This window comes from Vicugna pacos, chromosome 14, assembly GCF_048564905.1.
Source record: "Vicugna pacos chromosome 14, VicPac4, whole genome shotgun sequence".
Classification (NCBI taxonomy): domain Eukaryota; kingdom Metazoa; phylum Chordata; class Mammalia; order Artiodactyla; family Camelidae; genus Vicugna; species Vicugna pacos.
In genome coordinates this window covers 69,729,946-69,752,337 of record NC_133000.1, presented here as the reverse complement: position 1 = coordinate 69,752,337, position 22,392 = coordinate 69,729,946, and the positions used below count along the sequence as shown (strand labels likewise).

The 22,392-nt window shown below is 42.2% G+C and overlaps 1 long non-coding RNA gene across 1 annotated transcript in view; it reads right to left on the bottom strand.

The window, feature by feature from the left end:
• Positions 1 to 20,482, bottom strand: part of LOC116283184 (uncharacterized) — a 33,915-nt gene extending 13,433 nt beyond the window's left edge. The window contains exons 1-7 of the long non-coding RNA XR_012080121.1: positions 20,400 to 20,482; positions 14,160 to 14,324; positions 9,906 to 10,001; positions 8,699 to 8,918; positions 7,696 to 7,850; positions 4,653 to 4,801; positions 1,050 to 1,180 (exon numbers count right to left, since the gene is read on the bottom strand). This is a non-coding gene — a long non-coding RNA (uncharacterized lncRNA). The remainder of the gene's footprint in view (positions 1 to 1,049; positions 1,181 to 4,652; positions 4,802 to 7,695; positions 7,851 to 8,698; positions 8,919 to 9,905; positions 10,002 to 14,159; positions 14,325 to 20,399) is intronic.
• Positions 20,483 to 22,392: the final 1,910 nt, after the last annotated feature.

Here is a 22,392-nt window from a genome sequence, read left to right as displayed (position 1 = left end):
TTAATGAACATTTTTTTTTGGCAGTAAAGGTCAATAAATTCTTGTTAAGGCATTCTAACCATAATTTATAGTCAGACAACCAGCGTGCTCCCCACAATTGCTTCCAAGTTATTCTGTGAAGCAGTTGGCAGATGTGCTAAGCCCTTCCCTGCCAGCCGAGAGCCAAAGGGTGAGAATGTAATGAAGTCGTTCTCCTTCTCTTGTGTTCTTGAACCGGCTTTTCTATTAAAGAAAATCAGGAATCAGCCTGACCTTCCTTGCAACGAATGATGCTTCACAGAATTTTTTTTTAAATGCCACACGGAAGGCAGTGACTTTCATATGGTGAGGCTATGCCTAGAGTCCCACCAAGTCAGTGATTTCGCGGAATTGGTTGGCTAGTGACTTGTCGGAGCTTAGATACGGTCGCCAAAGACGATTAGGTGGAAAACTCCCAGGCCTTTTATCTGGACCTAGAAGAAAAATTGTCTCCTAACCGCAAAAGCATGATTTATTTTAGCATTCCTCTACATCAGTGTTTTTCAGACCATCTTAACGTGCACCCATGTGACCATGACCTAGTCCCTTACACATGTAGGAATGTATCAAGCTTCGTGAATTTTCTCTTTTCCCCTCTTCACGTCACTTCACGGCTGTTCTATTCTACTGGCTTTTTAAGAGCCCTCTGAAGCCCTGATACTGGTGTCTTCAGCCGCTGATGGGTCTCAGCCACACATCATTTTACAACACGATGGACGTAAGCAGCAAAATTACAGACTAGAGAGTGAAGTCCGCTTTCACCTTTGTGTTGGTTTTTACTGTTTTGCCTAATTGATTTAATCCAGCTGAAGATCCATTCGGTCAAATTTCAGACTCTCTTTATCTGTGTCTTAAAACATTTCATCTTTCAGCTTCTTTTTGCTTTGTTCTGTGTGTGGTGTAGGGAGAGTGAGAGAGAGAAAAGAAGGACCACAGACCACGTGAGCTCTGTCTTAGGATAAAGATAACCTTTGGGAAGCAGAAAGGGTGAGACTTCAACGTCATCTAGCTAAACATTCCTGGAATTTTACCTTGATTTTGGTCTCATTCATGAATCCATTCAACACACATCTTGTAGCCCTTACTGTCCGTCAAGTTCGGTGCCTGGCTGTTGGCGAGTCAAAGATGAAATATAGGTTTCTGCCATAAATATGTTTAGCATCTGGGGAGGAGGGAGATGGGAGAAAAATTATGAAGTAATTATTTTGAAAAACCAACCTATATTTTAGGTCACCATTTCCTGATCTGAGTTAAACTGCTATCTCAGTGCAATAAACTATAATAAGAGATGCTGTGGATCTAAAATTCAACTTGATAGAAAAATAAACCTCTAGGCCCAGTGGTTGCACTCTGTTTGTGGCAGAGAGTTGATTTGAGCTTAACTTTATTCCCCCTACCCCTGAGCTAGTCAAGGCTTCCTCCAAACCACTGGCTCCTTGATTCCAGACCCTCACCTCCTTGGAGGAGCCATTAAAAAGTCTTGCTTGTGATGCTCTGTGCACGTGAGGACTTGATACCCTGATAAATCCATCCTGCTAATCTTAGTGCACACACTGCTATACTCTTGGACTAGGATTATCTCATTTCCTCATTGATAAATAATAGGAGTGAGTAAAAGACTTAAGAAAAGCCAAGGTGTAGATAACTTCAAGTGTGATTCAGTACATACTTGCTTTTCTCCTGTGGCTAGCGGGAGAGAGATCATCTTGCATCTGATATCATTTGCTAATAGTGATATGAAAATGCACATGAGAAGAAAGAAATCCAAAGGCATAAATAAACCCTTAGTTATTTTCAGAAAAATTTGTAAATAGGCTCTGGCTGGGAAAGAATTACACTTTACCTTCTAAGTCACTTTAATGGTCATGTTTGAAGTGAGATGTGAGAAACCTAAATGGGTGACTAAACATACACAGAAAGTTCCCACCAGGACAGGAAAATTCAGCAGGGCAAGGAACAAGCAGTGAGACAGTGAGAAGAGGCGCAAAGCACTGTCTGCTGTCCGCTTGCTCTTACAGCCAAAACCAGAGAAACCACCTCGCATCTGGAATTCTCAGTGATGACCGTAGATTCCGTGTCAGTTTCCAATGTCTCCCCATTGGGCCTTGGCTCTGGGGCTGCTGTGCCCAGGGTGGGGGACAGAGAGCGCGGGGTCGTCCTTGCCACAAATCCTGTGACCCTCAAGAGGCCATGTTACCGTCCTCAGCTCCCTCCTCCGCTTTGTGCGCAGTTTCAGCGCCCATCTCATAAGGCTGTGCTGCTGATCACGTGGGCTCGTGTAAATCTCGACGTGCGGTGTGAACCTAAGTGGTAGTTGCGTTAAATCTGAATCTGAATTTGCTCTTTCTAGACTAGATCTTCCAGTCCCAAGACTTCATCTGTTGTCTTCATGCCAAAGGTGACCAGCTCCCGTCTTGGCAGCCCTGACTTCTCTCTGGAGCCACGCTGCTGGCTGGCTGTTTTCTCCTGGGCAGAACACCCTCACTTCCACCTCAGTGTGTTTAAAGGACTGTATTTACCCCCAGGCTACCTTCCTGTCCCGTAGCTTCTTTTCCTCTAAATGATAGAATTACCCTTTCCAGTTGCCTAAGGGCAAAACACTGGTGTCACCTTCAGGGTCCTCCTCCCCTCGCTCGGCCCACACCTGCCTATTTTCCACACTGTGTCAGGCCCTGCGTTAGGACAGGAAAGGCACACAGTTGCCAATTGCCCAGGCAGTCAAACCCCATCTTCTCACTATTTCCCTCCCCTGTGCCTCTGCCAACTCAGCTTTCCTGTTACCATCACCGCAGCTCAAGCCCTCGAGTGCAGCGGGAGTTAAAACGAGACTTTCCACTCTTCAGCGCCTCCTGCACACTCTTGCCAGACTGGTACCTTTAAGCTTCATCCTTGCACAGGATTTGCGATGTCTCCTCTGGCCCCCAGCAACGGGCATGAACTCCTCAGCCCTCTGTCTTGGACCAACATCACTTTTCCGGTCTCATCTCCAAGGCAGATCTTTGTCTCTCTCCCATCCTGGCTCACAATGAGCTTTTTTATTCTTTTGCTTTGACTCAAATCTCTTCCCTCAGCCCCCAAACCACAGAGGAACATTCTTTACTCTACCCCCGAAACTCTGTCCATCTTTAAAACAAGCTCTATTCTCTTCTCTTCTCTGAAACCTTAGCAGAGCATCCTCGCCAGGGGCTGGAACTCACTCACTCTGACCTCTCCTTCATTTCGTGGGAAGAAAATCTCAGCATCTTCTCAACTTGTCAACTAGCGTGTTTTAAAGTTGAAAGTGCATTTGTTTTCCTTGGTGTCTCTGCAAATTTTTGAATAGATGGTTTAACGTTCCTACTGTTCCCCTCTCTCACTCTCCATATATATGTAAATATATACTTACATGCCTATATTTACGTATCTATTGGCGGATAGATAAAGTTCAGAGCATCATCCTGCTTGTATAAGAAACACAGTAGAATTTGGAAATGTTGTACATGTGTCATGTTTCATGTAAATAATTACTTGTAAAATCAAAGTGAAAATGATCTGCTTCGATAGCCCTCAGCAATACACCACCAAAACAGCCGAGCTGTGCAGGTAACAGAGAGGACTCTAAAGAAATCCATTATTCTTGAATAAAGATGGTTCCAGGCCTTGTAGGAGCACGGTTTTTAACTTCACTGAAATTTCACACCAAACTTTTTTTTTTCTTGTAGCTAGGTAGTGATTGATTTTTCTCAACATAAACAGCAGTAGATTAGGGAATTAATTAAGGGAAGCCTAGAATGTCTTCTCCCTGACTTCACTTCACTCACAGTGCCTGCTGGGCAGATGCAGGCAGCACTGGTAAGGAGATTATTTCTCCTTAGGGCTTGCAGAATGTAACAACTATTGTGATTAAAAGGCCTAAGGGATTTATAGTGAGAAAAGACTCAGCTATGACCTGACAACTAAAGAATATTCAACAAAATCAATTGTAGTTAATCCTTCCAACTGGTAAAAAAAAAAAAAAAAAAGGAAGGAAGATGTTCAAGGATTTCATTCAACTCTGTGATGGGTGAGGGAGCCAGGAAGATGGTGAAGCTAGATTCAAAACCACTTGAGGAAGAAGGTTTGAATGCATCCCCAGGAAATGCATTTAAAAAGCAGAATATTAGAATGAGATATGGGTGAGTCCAATACAGAAATGATTAATATCTTAGAGGGCAAGAAAACTGAAATCTTTCAGGGTTAATTTTACTACTGAACAGAAATCTACAATTACCAGGTAACTTCGTGTTGTCTACATGGTAATCAAAGACGACCAAACAACCAAGTCAGATGTGCTGAATAAACATTGGGTGGCTTGACGCACAATAACTCAGTATGATCTAGAAAAGGCATGCCACTCACCTTTTCCCTAAGTTTCAAAAGCTTTCCCTTAATCGCAGTTATCCTCTCCAAGAATCTGACGAAAGCTGTGGACCAGTCACTCGTGGTATTATGCTATTTTAGGAGGTTGGTGATCTCCCAGAAACCCATCCATATGCCCCCAGGGGTCCATGCCCTCAAGAGTGGAAAGGCTTGGTCCTTATTCTCCACGGCTGAAGCACAACCAGGGTGACCATTTATCTTGGTTTTCTTTTCGGGGAAACATGCAGGATACTCACGACAAACAAGTGGATTCCACCTCCAGCGGACTGGCCTCCAGAGCAGTAGGGAAGTATCTGGCACTCGTGTGTCAGCCTGCCAGCCCCGGACGGCCACCACGGCCTCACGCTATGAGAGGTATGAAGCCACTGAGCAGCAAGACGTCTGGCTAAGTGGGAAATGTGAGAAATTCGAGGTGAGATGATGTGAAAAATGAGTAGGAAATAGGGGCTGAGCAGTCATGACAGCCAGCAGATAGAGATGCTTGTGCCCTCTTCAAAGTCCAGGGGAACACAGAATTATTCTTTACTGTTTTATGATGCAGTTTCCTATTTTTAAATACTTCGGGCAACTATAAACTGAAAAAAGAAGTTCATTTTCAGTGAAAATAGGGCCCTGGGTTTCTGTTTTGCAAGAAAGCTGATGACGACCCTGCATGGGTTGGACTGTTTTCCACCGTTTACTATTCATAGAGGGGAGAGAAGCAGGCTCGTGATTACACCACCAGTGGCTCCTGAAGAGCATCGGTATCTATTTCAAAACCTATATTTTATTTTTTAGACTTGACACAAATATTATTTAAAGGCTTTAGAAAAGGTCCGTTTTATAGTATTCAGTGAAGCATAATGTTTCATTTAGATCAGTGACTCTTGTTTCAGTTAATTTCACTCCTTTTTTTTTAATTCCAGGTTTCCGTTTGCACCTACAAAGAGTGAAGCAGGTTCACCCGCTGGCTCCGTTGGCAGAAGAATGTGTCAGAGTTAAACGGTGCCAGTTTTGTATCAGTGCCGTCGGATGCTACGGAGGGAAAAGGCGTTAGTCCCAGTGAGGTTCCAATTTCTCACCCAGTTCACAGGATCAAAGGAAGGCTTCAGGAAGTTACTTCTGTCAAAGGTGACTCATGACTGTAAATGCTGTTACAAAATCGAATGAAAAGTTCAACGTTGAAGATAAGATAGTGTATTTTTTGTTGTTTTTTGGTTTGCTTGCTTTTAGTGATAATACCATATAAATTTTGGTCAAGCACCAGCACTGTGGTAAAACAATGTTTTTACTAAATTAAGAAGTCTGTGAATTTTGTTGTAATGTATACATAATTCTTAACAGGCATCTAAACAAGCTCAGTAGTTCAAAGACAGAATGACAACAGGTTTGGTATCGTTCATCTCTAGAAACTCAACTCCAGAATTTTTGAAGAAAGCTGATGGGAACACAAAAAATATTTCAGCGTGGCAGTTCATTCTCTTTGCTATATGTCATCATTCAGGCTTTGAAATGTTTGAGCCTTTGAAGACTCCCAGTTTAATACCTAAAATGGTATTGAATTTTGGTAGCTGGATCTCTCATATGTTGGTTGCAGTTTTGTTCAAAATCACATGAAAATCTTTAATCACGTTGTTTGAGAAACTGAGAACCCAAGAAAAGTCAGTTTGCAGAGCTTATAGCAAATCGTGATCATTCAAGGCAAAGCTTCTGAACTGGAAGATACTGTAAACTGTTCCTATAAAAGCACGGGAGGAGCCAAACACATTAAAATGACGAGAAGTCAAAAGATATTTAAGATTAAAGTGTGATATTTTACAACTGCATTTTGAAACAAGTTAATTTAGCATAAATGTCACTTGATGAAGCACCTACTTCTAATTGAGTAAATCAATACTCTAGCAAATTAAAGTAAACTGAGAAGGGCCGCACGTTTACAGCGTCTGAATTTAATTCCCCTGAAAGACATTCAAAAGGAATTTGTGAAACTGTCTGTTGAATGAAAGTAACCTAAATGGAATTACCTGGGAAAATATTTAAAATGAAATGTTTGCATATCTTACTAGGAAAACAAATCAGAAATGAGTATATTATCCATGTAGAATAATTTATTTTCAGATCACCAGCTATCTCAGCTCCTAGAAAAAGTGTATTTTCTCATTTCAAAATATCAGAGGCATATATATATTTCCTTGCTCTGTCAGCTGCAGGAACTAGAAGCAATGACACTCCAGGAGCTACAAGCATATCTAATGCCCAGATCTTGGTTTCTAACACCATTCTCCAGGAAAAGGAATCAGGGCCCCTGGGAGAACTGGCTGGATTCATGACCAGGGCAGGAAATACACATGGTGAGCCTGTAGCATCTGGTGGTGCCAGAAAACAAAACACAAAAAACATTAACGGGGGGGGGGGGGCAAAGGGACACAGGAGCCAACCAAAGGCGCCCTCAACGGCCAAAACTGTGACATTTTGAGCAACAATATAAAGCAGCATTGGAATATAGCCCAACGGATAAAATAAACACCCAAACAGCTGGAGCTCTTACTGGTATAAATAAAAGATTAAACAAATAAACAGGGGAGAAGAGACAAACCTCTCACGCAGAAGAATTCCAAATAATTTACGTGGATACTCTACCCTCAAGGAAGTGGGGCATAACTTCCCTCTGCTTAAATATGGGCTGTGGAGAGTGACTTCCTCTCAAAAAGGACAGTAAGGAAATAGAGGGGAAGGACCTTTCCAGTGGAGAGAACTGACAAACCCGCCCCAGCATCAACGGTGATAAAGCTTGTTGATGGCAGGTGCCCATGATGCGATGCAGGAATGGGGTTTTACCCTGGGGTCTTCCTCCTCCCAAAAGACACCGTCCCAGCCAAATCCCGGAGAGGAACAGAAGACAAACTCCAACAGCGGGACTGCCTATAAAATGCCTGACCAGTTCTTCTCAAGACCGTCAAGGCCACCAGAACCAGGTCTAAGAAATGATCCCAGTCAAGGGGAGCCTAAGGGGACCTCAGGAGGAAGGGCTGGGCGGCCTCCTGCACGGGTTCCTGGAGTAGAAAGAAACCAGTAGGTTAAAACTAGGGCAATCTGAGTACACTATGGCTAATGAAAGAATAAGCTTTAGTTAATAGTCGTGCATCAATAGTGGTCCACTAATTGTAACACATGAACCATACCAGTGCGAGATATTAGTAACAGGGAACGCTGGGTGGGATGGTGGGCGGGAACTCTGGACTGCCTTGTAAATTTTCCTCTGATTCTAATAAAAGCCCGGATACAAGCCACACACTTTACCTTTCACTTTGGGCTCCAATATGGCCGGGCTGGGTTGGCTGTGTCCCCAGCTCATTCGAATGGAAGGTCCCAACACTTTGTACATTCATTTCGGGATTGCAGATGTGTTCCCACTGAATTTCAGTTGGGACTTCTCCCCAGAAACAATCCTGAATCTGTAAAAATATTACACTATGCTATGATTTTGAGCAGTCAAACTCCTCAAAAAATGAAAATTTTGTTTAAAAAAATCAATCATCTACAAAGAAGACTCTTTGTAGATGGACCGAACTATACAATAATTTGGAAAAATTGCTGGTAATTTTATTTTTAAAAATTAAAAATAACAACTATTGAAAAAAAAGTCTTCAGAAAAAGTTGCATCTATCAATCTTACATATCTTTGTAGTTTTTTAAAAACATGCTAATACACAAAATATACACTGAATGCTGCCTTTTTTTTCCTTCTAAATAAATATTTTATACATACACATAACCCAATCTTAGCTGTGCTTGCTGTCACTCCTCACTCTTGGTAATGTACTTTTGATCATTTAAAAACTTTTCTTTTCTCCTCAGCATGATGTAATATTTGTTCATCTTTATAACTGGTGAGGGTACCACACCACACAGTAGGTCTCAGCAAAACTGATTATAGAAGGAACCATAATTTAGACCAAAATCTATTTGAAGAACCATTGTAACAGTAAAATTGAGGTTAGATGACAGAAATCAGTCATAAAAGACTACATATTTCATGATTCTGTTTACATAAAGTGTCTGTAAAGGCAAATACATAAAAGAAAGATTGGTGATGCCTGGGGCCAGAGGCGGAAATGGGGACTGACTGGAAATGAGTACAGAGGACGTCTGGGGGGTGACGGAAGTGTTCTAAATCTGGATGATGGTAAAGTTTGCGTAATTCTGTAAATTTACTAAAATCCATTGACTCACATACTTAAAAGGGTAAATTTATGGGTCATAAATTATGCTTCAAGAAAGCTGTTTTTGAAATGATACTTACCAAGATGGCGGTACACCCAGATGGACTCAGCCAGTCTGGTGTCATTGAGATAAATTTCTAAACTTGAGAATTATTGTGGTTATTTTGCTTCTGAAACTGCTCAGAGGCAGCACAGACTCTCACAGGAGGCAAATTTCCATCCTGGTGCGTAGGAGCCAGTGTGTTCAGGGCCCTTAATCCATGACAGAAACTGCACAAAGTACTTCGCAATGAATAGGTTCTGCAGAGCATTTAACAAATCAGTTATTCTGGGTCTTGTAATTACTCTCTTTTATTCAGCCACCGCTCCCCCAGTTCTATCATTTCTGTTTGACAACTTAAAAAAAAATAGCCTATCTTTCTTCTTTTCATAGTTTAATGTCAGCTAGAGTTTGAGATGCCCCCTTTCTTTTCATTTATGCAAAGTTCTTCTTTTTTTTTCTGTATGTGAGACTACTGAGTTCAAGCAGTTAGCTGTAGAAAAAGCAATGAAAATTTTTATATTTCAATTGAACCGAACTGAAGATCCTAACCTGTGAATAAGTATATGTCATTGATGGGTTAGAAATCGATGAAAAGGAACTACAGTGGAAACACTGTGGAAAAAACAGGCACTCTTTAGCAATCCTTAATGTCCAGATATTTATGGGAAGTATCCATGAATGTAAAACAAGGGTATTAGTCACCTCTTTGTATGATTAGGGGAAATGGCCAGAAAGGAGCCAGTTAATAAAAAAAGTAAGAAAGAAAGAAAGAAAATTAAAAAGTCCAGTGGTGAGAAATTGAACATATCAACCATGAAATTGTGTTAATTTGATAATTAGAGTGTCTTAGTTCAAATGTAGATCCCGGACACTTAACAAAATGGTGACAAAATAATTAGGAATGAAGGCGTATTATACACACATTAATAGCAGAAACGGATGAAGTATAAAGCTCCCTTCAAGAAAACGTGTTTTGAACAGCACAGAGCAATTATGTACAGACTTGATATGATTTCATCATTCAAAGAGGATCTGGGAAGAAAGACAAGGAGCCTTTCCAGTTGGGTTGAGCTCTGAAGGGCACAGTCAGAAGCAGAGGAGGAAGGGAAGATGAAAGAGGAGGACGGGGATGCGGAAAACTAACAAATGAAGAGAGATGAGCACCACGAAAGCCTGCGTCGTGGCCCCTCCCCCTCATGTTTAATTTTCTGATTCTCTTTGCTTTGGCTCTTTCTCCTTCTCACCTTTATTCTCTCACACTTTGGCCGCCTTTAAGATGTTCTCGAGTCTCTTTGTATATTTAATCTCCACTCCTTTCTCTCCTTTCTTCTCATAAAAACCTTCATTAAGGCAAGAAAACTCTTGAGAAAGATGAAAATGAATGGTTTAATTTTTATTCCAAATTCAAAAGGTGGGGATGAGGAAAGGAAGCCAATGCATTATTTCTTTACAGCTCAGGCGGGATGGCAGCCTTAGGAGACAACAGCAGAGCAGGGGATAGAAACAGAGGTCTTTTACGGAAAAAGGTAATTCATTACAACGCCTGTTGTTCTGACGCCGGTATTTGTAGTCTCAGCCAGGTAACTGGGTTCTCTTGCTTTGTCTTTTTTCCTTGAGGAGTTTAAATTTTTTCCTTTCATAGCTATAATACAAAGATGAGTCAGTGGCCCAGTTTTTTAAAAAGTAGATTTTTTTTTAAACATAGTTTACAGTACAGTTAGAAATGAAATGGCCCCAATTCATTCCAGGGTCTTCTCTGGTGCATAAAACATCCAGGGAATGCATGTAACTGCTAATTTTGAATGAGGAAGGGAAAAAGGCAACTATATGTTATAATATTATATCACACATCAAAGTCATTTTATTCATCAAGGCGTTTTAGATCATCAAAACAATCATTTCACTTATCACCCCGCAGCCATCCCTGGTGCTCAGCGTTGTTATTCATTATCTTGATGATAGGTTCTTTATTATTTCTATTTTTATTATTATTATGCACATAAAGCAATTGAAGTTAAATCATTTTTGTCAGGTCATTCAAGTCATACATTTTTAGACCAGAAAAGATCAATGTCTTTATCTTGCACAAGAGGCACGGGGGTGCAGAGAAATTAAGTGCCTCGCCCAAGTCACACTGCTAATAAGATGCAAACCTCGGGCTAAAAGTCAGGTCTCCTAGAGTGCTCTGGTACCAATCTGTCTTTTATTTAGCCCCACAATGAGCCAACCAGCATGGAAATGCAGATATTTTATACACGTCTGCATTGCTTTTAACTAGGCTGCGCAGCAGAGAACTCTGGCATACAAACTACTTGGGAAGGTGCTGGCCCTCCTGAGGCGTCACGAGTCGTAAGGGTTAGGTAGTTATGGGACGTCAAGGCCGGCCCTCGGCCTCGCTAAAGCACCCCCAGCATTTCAGGAATTGTGTAAATTCGCCAGGATAGCAATTAGTAACGGATGATGGAGAAGCAGTCTCAAATTTGGTCCATTCGTTCCTGACCTTCTCACAGCAGTTGCTGAATGCAACTGACACTCCCTTCTGTTTTTTGTTATTTTATTTTATTTACTTATTTTTATTGAAGTAGAGTCAGTTTTCAGTGTTGTGTCATTTCTGGTGCACAGCATCATGTTTCAGTCACGCATATACACACACGTCTTTGCTTTCATCTTCTTTTTCATTACAGGTTCCTGGCACTCCCTCCTTCACGCTCCCATCCCTGGTCAGAACTCAGATTTACTTCCAAGCTGGTACCTCAATAACCATCCCGCATATTTTCTTAAAGATAAGAGTGTGATCTCATGTGCTGTCCCGTGAGGACGTGGAGACTTTGAGGCAGGCGGTGGGCATCTGTTCGACAATTTTTTCACGGTCAAGCCTGAAAGCGGATGCAAACCACAAGTATGGCCAAAAAAGAGAGCAAATCCCTATTAATATTCCCCATAATCAATCTTCATAGAGGTGTTTTGTTTCTATGGCGCTTCCCAGACAAAACTGATTAAAGACTGCAAGAAGGTTCATTTTCTAATACTTCCTTATTACTTTCCTCTGGTGGCTTCAAGCAAGTGATCTAACCTTTTTGGGCTCAGTCTCCTCTTCTGTAAAATGAGGCTGAAAACAGTACTGACCTCAAAGGCCAGTTGTAGGGTTTAAATGAGTCAAAATTCAAAACCCTTAGAGCAGCGACTAGCACGAGGTCAGTCCCAAACACCAGCTGCTGCCTGCTTTTCCCGGGAAGAATACTAAAGTGGTAGATGAAGTATCAAACAACTTCTAGGTTCTCTTTTTAGAATAATCTGACCTGGTTAGTCACGAACAACAGACCGACCACAGTGAACGGTCTGTATTTTTCATAAGAAACCTGACAGCCTTCCGCGCCCCAGGTTGTCTGGGCCACACACTAACTTTCAGTCCCACGTGCACAGGACGTCGCCCCAGTAATGGGGGAATTTGAACTCAGATCTCGGTCGTTCAGTCTCAGAACTCAATCTGATGCTCTCAGAGACGGATGGCTGTCACATTTGAGACCAGCGTTCCTTGGAAAGAGTTAACATTTGGGGGTTATCTTTATTATAGAAATTACTACTCTCACTGTTTTATTCATTAATATTTTAATATGTTTATGATGAGACGCAACCCAAACCAATTTCCAAATCAAATCTGTCCCTCAGTAATTTCATTTGTTGGAACAGAGAACAAAAGCATTACCAACAGGGTAGTTTGAATGAAATTCTAATTAATTAGGCATATGAATGCACTGGCTAATTCTGGATGAGTAATTAGATGACTAATTACGTTGAAAACAGAGCTGTGTGCTTAATGAGATGACCATGGCCAATTGTACCCACAGAGAATTTCTTTCTGTTAGTTAAACTTGTGATTGTTCTTGATGAGCCAGGGTTACCTGTTGCACAAAGTTATTTCGAGCCTGTTTTGATTGACAGTTTCCACTCTTCACCCACAATTAAGGCTTCTTTCCAAAACATGTGTTCCATGACTGTGCTTTGCTGATTTCTTGATATTCCATTTCTTTCCTTTCACAGGCACACATCTCCCACCACCACCTGAATCCCAAGATAATTGCTTTAAGTTTCTAAATATAGTGATCGTTCATTATTTCCACTTAAGTTTCAGAATCTACCCAGTGATAAATTAAATGAGAAGAGAAATAACACACTGATTGGGCTACAGATAAATCTTCATCCATCCTGGAGAACTATCTGCGCTGGCAGTTTCTCCTTTGAAAGGGCTCTGTCTGCGATCGGCGCAGACCACAGGCAGCCTTCAAGCATTCAGAAGTTCCGCTACAGGCAGCTGGTTCTAACTAGCACCTATTCGGCAGAAAGCTGCACTCAGGATTTCTGGTTTTAAGTTCAAACCAATATTTCATAGCAATTGTGTTGTCAGAATTCAGGTCAGGGAGACGGCCGATGTTAATTTAAACCAAAGAAGCAAAAACAAGCTCTTTTCACTTTTTCTTTTTTTTTTAATCACAGAATTGGCAGCTCTATACAAATTCTGAACACAGAGTAACCTGCAGCTGGCAGGAGAATCGCAGGGCGGAGGAGACCTTTCCAGGTACTTTGGTGTCTAGTGAACGCTGAATAGATTCTAAAATCAGACAGATAATTTAATGGTGGGAAAATTGATGGTCTTTGTCACAAAACAACACTTGATTTTCTTTATTCTAAAACGGAAGCTGAAAACAATAATGATCCCAGTTTGTATGAAAATGCTTGACCTGGTCCATAGCATTCAGTGAGCCAGACGGTGAGATCAGCCCCCAGGGAAAGGCGTTTATCTGGGTCTGCTCTTCCCTCCTAGGCCTCAAATCTACTCCACGGCTGAAACTCAAGATTCTCCGTTCTTTGACAGTAAATGCAAAATTGCTGGAAAAGCCTACGAATCTACATGAATGTCTCTGTTCTGGGGGCATTTGTGTGTATGTAACTCGGGACTTTACATGTGCCCTGCCCTTCACCTGCTTTTACAGTTTCAAAAGGCTAAGAAAGACCCAACACGGAATGTCTTCCTGATAAAGATTCCTATCTTTACCTTAAAAGAGAATTATGATTCGACCATAAAATCACTTGAACTCATCATTCAGAATTCTTCAGGCTGTTCAGGGCTCAATCTACTGAAATGGCATTTTTTTTCATACTGAAGGAGTTATTTTAAAATGATCTGCTGCAATCTTCAAATCAGTCACCAATTATTTGAGCAGCGTTTGAAGATTATCAAGCAGAACTACCTGTCCGATCAATGTTTGTTTCCGTGAGACCCATAAACGACGTGCACCCTGCTTCCTTTTATAGCTCCCTTGTTGACCAAACATTCTTACAGAGATTGACCGTCACCACCGAGCAGGTCTCAGGTCTGTTATGTGATAAACTTATCTGGTCTGCTGTTTCATTTGGGTTGTTTTTGCTGACGTGTTCCTTGCCCAGCAAAGCTTTCAGGAATGTGGGTTCTCGACTGGAGGATACTGAGACTTATTTACCTTAGATCAGGCACTTTGGAAGGTCCTGCTTAAGCGATCCCGTTGTGTGTCCGCATCCTGCCCGGAAGAGGTCACTTTGGATGTCATAGTTTGCTGGTCCTCATTTCCATGCGGGTGCTGTTAAACCTCAGGAAAATAGAGACCCTTGGCTTCTGCCAGTTTAACCTACAGACAAAAAATAGAAGCTGTCACTGTGGTTTGTTTACTCCTCAATGAGAAAAAAATTTTTAAGAAAAAACACTTTGGGAGAGAAATTTAGGCTCTACAAAGGACTTTATGCGGAAATGTAGGCCGATTTGGAAATTCACAGAACGAAATCCTACGGATTCCTTAGCTTGTCCTCTTTTCATGGTAGCTTTTCCCGGGTTTTGCAAATCGATGTGCTCTGCTTTAGATGCTTTGTTAACAGTGGCTCCCACTTCCAGGAGGCTAGGCACTGTTTCCTTCCTGCACTGGAGATTTATTAGAAAAACTGATACTGTGTCAGAGAAGCTGAAAATAGAACAAAACAAAGGGAATCAAAAGAACCATTTCTTTTCATTTTTTACAGGTATTACTTTAGGAGCCAACGATCTGCACGCTGTCACAGCTTTGGAATAGTCTGTCCCTGGCATCCGCGCCTGTCTCTGTGCACATGTTGCACGTAGCAGGGAAATAGGAGGAGCACCCGACTCTAGGACTGTTTACTTAGTGCAGTCCATAAATCAGGGATTCTGTTACAAAAAAGCTAGCAAGCATTTACTGAGTGTCCTTCATGTGCGCTGAGCATACGTTTGGTCCTGTGGAACAAAAATGCCAGCAAGTCAAGAGAAAGAAAAAAGGGTTTGCAATGTATGGCTGACCTACTAGCCTATGTGGGTATGTAAATGTATGTTGCGTACATGCCCTGTGTATGAGTGTGTATGTTTGCATGTGTGTCTATGCATATGTATATATTCCATCTTTGCTGAAAGCATACACTTTTTAAACTACAAATAATTCAGGTTAATGTCATTTTCCTCCAAATCTAAAGCAAAAACACTTTTGAATCGTTATGTTTGGTTTAACTCTTTCTACATCTGAGTCATGTGTTGCTCATTAGGGAATTCTATTTGGTGATATAATTTGTGTTGAGAAATTTATTTCCCTAATTTCTTGCCTGACACAGTACACATTCTGTCAAAGCAAATGCATCAGACAGGTAGAACAGGTTTTACATTTTTGCCCTTAAATGAACTAACTGGGCTGGCTGTGTTTGTTTGACCTGCCAATATCTACTTTTTGGTCCTTTGCGGAAAGGACATTAATTCACGTTGGCCACAGGGATTCGTGTTTCAATAGAGTAACTTCTGTAGGTAGCACTGCATGATTTAGAATGCGAAGTGTGTCTTCACTGCAGGTTATTTACATGAGCATCCACTGAAGTCAGTGTCCTCACTGCGGTGGGATTCCTTGGGCAAGTTACATGTCAGTACACATTGATAAAGCACATGAGCTTCAAGGAAATGAATTGAAAACAAGTCAAGATAAGGGTCTCACACTTTGTCTTTTACCAAAGGTTTTCAGATGTAGTTGGCCAGTGAGTTCTGCTGTTTCTAAAATCATTTAAACTAAGATTAGAATGACTTTATTATGCTTTATGCCTTTATAGTTTGTGGGGTTATGATAAAAGATCATGAAAACATACATGGGTACGATCTTTCTGATAACTTATTAACTACCCCCCAGTTAAGCTAACAGACCACAGAGGCTGTGAAGAGGAGGACAGATGTGAGGTCACTTTTATCCACATAAGGTCCAGGACTGTCACACTGATGTCAGGCACAGGTAGGTGGTGCTGAAGGGTAACTCTGGGGTGGACGCTACCCAATGCAAAGATGTGGTTTCTCAAAAAGCAAATTCAGTTAAATGGCTGTACACTATTAACATCTCATGAATTGAAATGTCTAAGAGCCAACTGTCAGTTCTAAACTAAATATGGAGAAATAGAGATGAAAAAACATGAGGCTGGTTTCTGATTTCCATCCTTTGTTTCGAATAGACCTTAACACCCTCTCCCATCACGTGTAATCCCATCAGAGGATTAGTATCATCAGCGCAATTTTGATTTCACTACCGCATCTCTGTCCACGCACAAGAGCCGTGAAGAAGTACGCGGTCCAAGGTCAGTGTCAGTGCAGCTGTGGAGGTTCCTCTACCAAGGCAAAATTGTGATTAACTCAAGATGGCTCACACGCCCTCATTAGCTCAGGCTGGGAGCACAGGCAGCTGGGTCACAGCTGGGAGGCACCTGGCTCTCCACCCATCCAGCACTGAGCCCCGCTCGCCACTTTGGAACTGTCGCCCTTCCGCGTGGGTGAGGTGAAGGGGAGGCTGGGAACAAGTTTCAGAAGTTGAACTCTTCCCTCCACACCAGGTGGCCACATAACAAATGCCATCCCCTGTGGATCTAAAGTATCCGTTTCCAACAGGAATTCTTCAAAGCGGTGATAGGCAACGTTACTTCCCCCACCCCCCAAAATTTTTAAAGCCCATATATCATGAATGTATTTTAAATGCTTCAAAAATATTGTTTTTATAAAAATTAAATTTTACCTGCAAGCCTTGTCAGTTGAAATAAAGGTAGTTAAATCCTGTATTTGTAAACAAGTTTTAACCATGTGTTTTATACAGGCAGAAACAGTGAAAGTACATGATAAGGATTTGTTTATTACGCTGTATGCACTTAGCCAAGAGATCTCAAAGAGTCCGGAGCAACAAGGCTACAGTGCGGTCAACTAGGGATCAAAGGAATGTAGCGAATTCTTGAAACGTAAACCGAGGACAAGCTTGAGATCACGCCAGTCCAGGTCTGGAAACAAATTGTTTAGATGAGTCTTAGAACTCAGCATTCCAGGAAGGCGGGGAATGTGGGAAAATGTGCCGTTCCTTCCCTCAGAGAAGCAAATGGTCCAGGATGGGAAAAAGTCATGCCCGCGAGAAACACAATGGGAAGAGAGAAACCAGTAGTTAGAAGAGGGTGGTTTGATCTGAGGACAACTGTGTCTGTGCTACCAACACTTAACAATCATGTGAAATAGTTCAAATCAGAATACCCGCATTACTACGCTCATACCTTCTTTTTTATCTACTAGGTTACTGGTTGATTGTAGAAGGGTGTAACTCGGGAAGAGCTGGGCGGAGAGAGGCCGAGGGCAAGGCGTGGGCTTTCCCTGGGGCTCCCCTCTCCCGGAACCGCCACAGAACCCGGAAGCCCCCGCTTACAGCTTTACCACAGAAGCACCGTGCTCCCCCCACTGCTGTCATGGATCAAGTTGTGCGCAACTTCTACCACAAACAAGCGTGAGACAACGGAACAGCTGTTACTCTGCCCATTTTACAGGTGAAGACACAGAGGATCACAGAAGCCTGGCAGCCGTCCTGGGCAGTTCTCGAGGGCACTGCTTACACCGCAACCACCGACCGACCTTCTTAAGACATCAAAGTGGGTTAGTGACAGATGTGGATCTTGCTGGCAAAACTCACAACACAGCCATTAGAGTCACACGGGCATTTGCCTGCCAGGGGCTTTCGTCCTGATCACTATCCTCATCCTCACTTATTTCCTTTGTGCCTCTATTTTCTAATCTTCAATATAGGATAATAGTATTGTTTCACACATTTGCTGTGAGGATTAATGAGGCATGGACGCAGAGCACTGAGTACAAAATAGACATTCAATAAACAGTTGCACTTATGTCAGCGTAACCACCTAAGAACGCATGTTTACTGATTTCTAGGTGAGAATTCGTTCCAATACATCAATCTGTTTTTTCTAACATGAACTGATTCCATATAGCTGTATCATTTAAGCTGAGATTTTACGTGTAAACACAAACTGACACACAAGGTCACCCACCCACACAAGAAATTTATGCAAACTTACATATACAGAACTTCAAAAAAATCTATAAGAAAGTTTGCCCATTTGGAATTTGCATAGTAATTTTTCTGAAGAACAAAAATTGTGCTGTTGTAAAAGCTTAACTATTATTCCATTTTTTTGAGCAGTCTAATTATGAGTTTTATACATTTCTTTCACTAAATTATGTCCAAAAAATTTGTAACAAACACTGAAACTAGTATGTTTTTAAAAAAGTTATTTCCTCTCAAAACTATGTGCTACGGGCTTTTTAAAGAAAACGTTGCAAGTTTAACTTACTTAAACCAAAGATAATAAAATTAATTTAAAAAGTTAACTTCTAATAGGAAGTATATCTACCTATGACTTCTATATATTGGAATAGGGGGGAGGAAAATTTTTCATCTTGAAAGTGTTCCTCTTAGCTGTGATAATGTAAGTTTTCAATAAATAATCTCTTCTGAAGAAGTTCAGTCAGATGCAAAAGTACCCAAGATGTGTATGATTAAAAAGTAAAAGCCTATCCATCAATGTGCATTCGAGGTTTTTCTGGTACGCCCGAAATAAATCCCTTCCAGATTTTGTACATTCTTCCTGTTCCCCAAAGAGCACAGTATTTTTCATTTATTCTTTTTTCCCCCTTTATTCATGTCTTCATTCAGTCATTCAACAAGTATACACTGAGCAAAGAGCAGTGATGATACGTGCCAGGGGCTGGACAGGATACAGCCTTTGCTTTGGAGGGATTAAACATACGTGTAAGTTAAGACACATAAATACGCGAGAAACAGGGCATGACATGGCAGGAGTTAGTCTCTGGAAGAGGGAAAAGCACTTCTCGCAGGTGTCATGCAGGGACTTAGATGGAGAAGGAGCAGCTGGTCTGAGCAGGACAGGCAAGGATGAGCAACAGGCGTTCCAGGTTTAGCAGAGCTTAAGTAAGCTGAAGGAAGCCATACTATGAGGGGTGCAAAATAGGATTATAGATGCTTAAGAATAGATTTTTGAAATCTTTTTTATCATTCATTTTGCCAGTATTTTTTGGGGGGTGCATATATGTGCTAGTCCCTTTACCCCCAGTGGCCGTACAACACCGGTAACACACAAGACACCTCTGCCCTCATAGAATTTACATTCTATGGTGGCCACTGGGGGAGGGGGAGACAGACACCACGTAAGTCCCTAATGTATGTTAACTGTGTACATAGTGTGTCATATGAGGGCTGAAGTTTCTATATAAAGTGGTCAAGATGGTCTCGCTGAAGGGAAGTTTGAGTAACAACCAGCCAGCAAGAGGTGAAGTCGCAGCCCTAATGGTGGATGAGGGGAGAACGTTCCAGGTGGCAAGAACAGCACGTGCAAAGGCCCTGAGTTGGGAAGATCAGCAAAGGAGCCAGGGTAGCTGGAGAGGAGGGAGAGAGAGCTGGAGAAGAAGAGGGTGAGTTTAGAAACATGGAGGCAGTGGAGGCACAACTTGAAGAGGCAGCCATTTTTGAGGCTCTGGCTTTTACTTGAATTGGTGTGAGAAGTCTCAGAGGATTGAGCAGAGAGGAGTCATTCATGATCACTCAGCTCATCTACTGAGTGTGGATCCAGAGGAGTGAGGGGGAAGCCAAGGGAAGACCCTGGACGCTTCCGGGACGTCCAGCCAGTGTCATGGTGGTGGGGCCAGTGTGGTATGAACAGAGGTGCTGAAAAGAGTCAAGCTGTGGATACTTTGAAGGTAAGCTGATTGGATTCACTGTGAGAGGAAAAGAGACATCAAAGGCAACTCCATTTTAGACCCAAGCAGCTGAAAAGAAGGCGCTGTCATTAACTGGAACAGAGGACAGTGGGAGGAGCAGGTCTTTGGGGGTGAGGGCGCAGGAATATGGCTATTTTGGTGCCTGGTTGGTTTGAGTTAGTAATTCATTATTTACCCATATTCACTATGCTTAATAATTATGCTTTTTATTGTAGGATTAAGTCACAGAACCTACAAAAGAAGACTGTTTCATGAGCTGATAGTTAAGGAGTTTTACTTCTTTAAAGAACCCAATAGTGCCTGCATTAGTTACTGTATTTCATTTTGGTCGTTTTCTTTTTAGCATGACCCAGAAGTGATTAGAAGTTAGGAAACAGAGGTGGTGTACACAGAGAGAGAAACTATCTGGGCAAAGCAGGCTAAGGGAATTCCACGACGCCAAAGCAAAAAGACCAGTTTCCAAAGGGTCCAGTCAGTTGCTGAAGGAGACGAAGCGCCCGTCAAGCCCCCGTGTAGCCAAAGTTCCCCCAAACCGACGGAGAAAGAAGGCGGCCTTAAAAAGAGAAAAAACATTCATTCCAGTCCGTCCCCCACACCGGAATTAAATCTTAAGTACCAATTCTGATTCCAGTATTTCAAACTCTGGCAACGTAAATTACGATGAGTGGCCCTGAGATTTAATAACCTGCCATTTACGACGCAGAGTGTCCCGTCACTATCGACAACCGAGCAGACGCGGAGCAACCGCCACCGCGCGGGAACCCGCGGCGCACGGCGCCCTGCGGCCTTCCCGGGCTAATGCACTCTAAATGATCTTAGATGCCTCTTTTTTCAGTTTTGTAAATGGCCAAGCATCTAATTACTGCCCTATTATTCGGCCAGTGTCGGACTTACATCAAGAAATGTGCATGTGCGTTTTCTAGAAGAAATCTTTACAGTATTTGATGGTCAACTCTTTGAAGCATGCGATTAAAACTTTCCTCTCGGAGGGTTTAATTATCAGTGCTGCAGTAACTGTTGTCACCTAAGCCTCATGCACCCTCAGGTATCATCCGTTAAATAGCTGAAACAACGCGGATGTAAAATATTATACACTCTCATTTCTGGTTTGACATGCTGCATTCTCTCATTCCTTAAATGTTCATCTTTTAACAGGAAATCATTGTCTAATTCATATTCAATTTTCTGCATATGGGGCTTTTTTCTAAATTAGAAATAGAAAATTACAAATTAATGAACAATTGGATGAAGGGCTGCCTAAAGCCCATTTGCCATTAATGGGTTTGACCTCAGGAAAAACAAAAACAGAACAGCTTTTAGTCCATTAATTGCAAATTGTTGATGCCAGCAACAGAAAAGAAGGAAGAAAATGATAAAATAAGAAAGCCTGATAAAATAAGAAAAAGAGAAAAAAGAATAGGGAGGGAAAAAAGGGAAGTCAAAACAATATAATTGTTCTCATATTAACAGGGAGTGACCTGCAGGTGAACAGAGACCGAAGCTCAGCAGTGTTTGTCTCTGGCTTTGGTCTTGCTTCTTGCTGTGGACTGAATGTCTGTGTCCCCTCCCCTGTGCCCCTATGTGGAAGCCTTACTCCCCAACGTGATGGTATTTGGAGGTGGGACCTTTGGGAAATGAGTAGGTTTAGGTGAAGTCATGAGGGTGGGGCCCCCAGGATGGAAGCCGTGCCCTTATAAGAAGAGAAAGAGACACCAGTGCGCTCTCTCCGCCATGTGAGCCACAGCGGGAAGGCGGCCATCCGCAAGCCCGGAAGAGGACCCTCACGGGTACCTGACCTTGCTGGCACCCTGATCTCAGACGCCCAACTCTTCTTTGCCCCCCTGCACCCCAGGTCACCACCCCTGGCCTGCTCCTACAGTCCCCCCTGAAGGCCCCTGCAGCATGCTCGGCGCTTGCCCTGCTGCATGTGTGAAGCTTCAAAGGGCTGCATCCTGACCTCAGTGTACGTGGACCCAGGCACTGGGAGGGAGCAGTGATTTTTCCTTACTCTTGTGTGCATCGGCACACATACGCAGAGAAGCGTGCCCAAAAAGGCCTCAGACTCAGGGCAGGAAAGCCAAGGAGTGCTCTTCCACCCAGCACCCTTTCTGCAGACATCAGACGATAGGTGGTTAGTTTACCAGTCTTTACAGTGGCGCCCTGATAGAAACCATGACGTGAACATTCTTCCTATTCTGCATGGCTACTTGGAATATGTATTACTTTATCTCCCTCCAACAAAACACATGATTCAATCTTCATTTTCACCATGTGTTCTAATCTGTGACTGTGTAACTCTGAGGATTAACTTCCAAGTGCTTTCTTAAAACAAAAGTAGTTCAAGTCTTGAGCCTCCAATATTTTGCTGCCCACCTGGGCAGCTTCAGTTTTAGTTCACATTTGGAGCTCGTCACAATCCAAAAACATTGCTCGTGTTAGGCTGAATGAGAGTGGCGGAGAGACACAGACTTATTCCTCGGTTTGCGATAAATTGAATGAACGTTATTACCTAACTTCCGCAATCCTGACACCATTGCAGTTGGATTTATCCGGTACTTCTTCTTAAAATCTAAAACATAGGCTGTTTCTTTATTTGATATTTTTTAAAA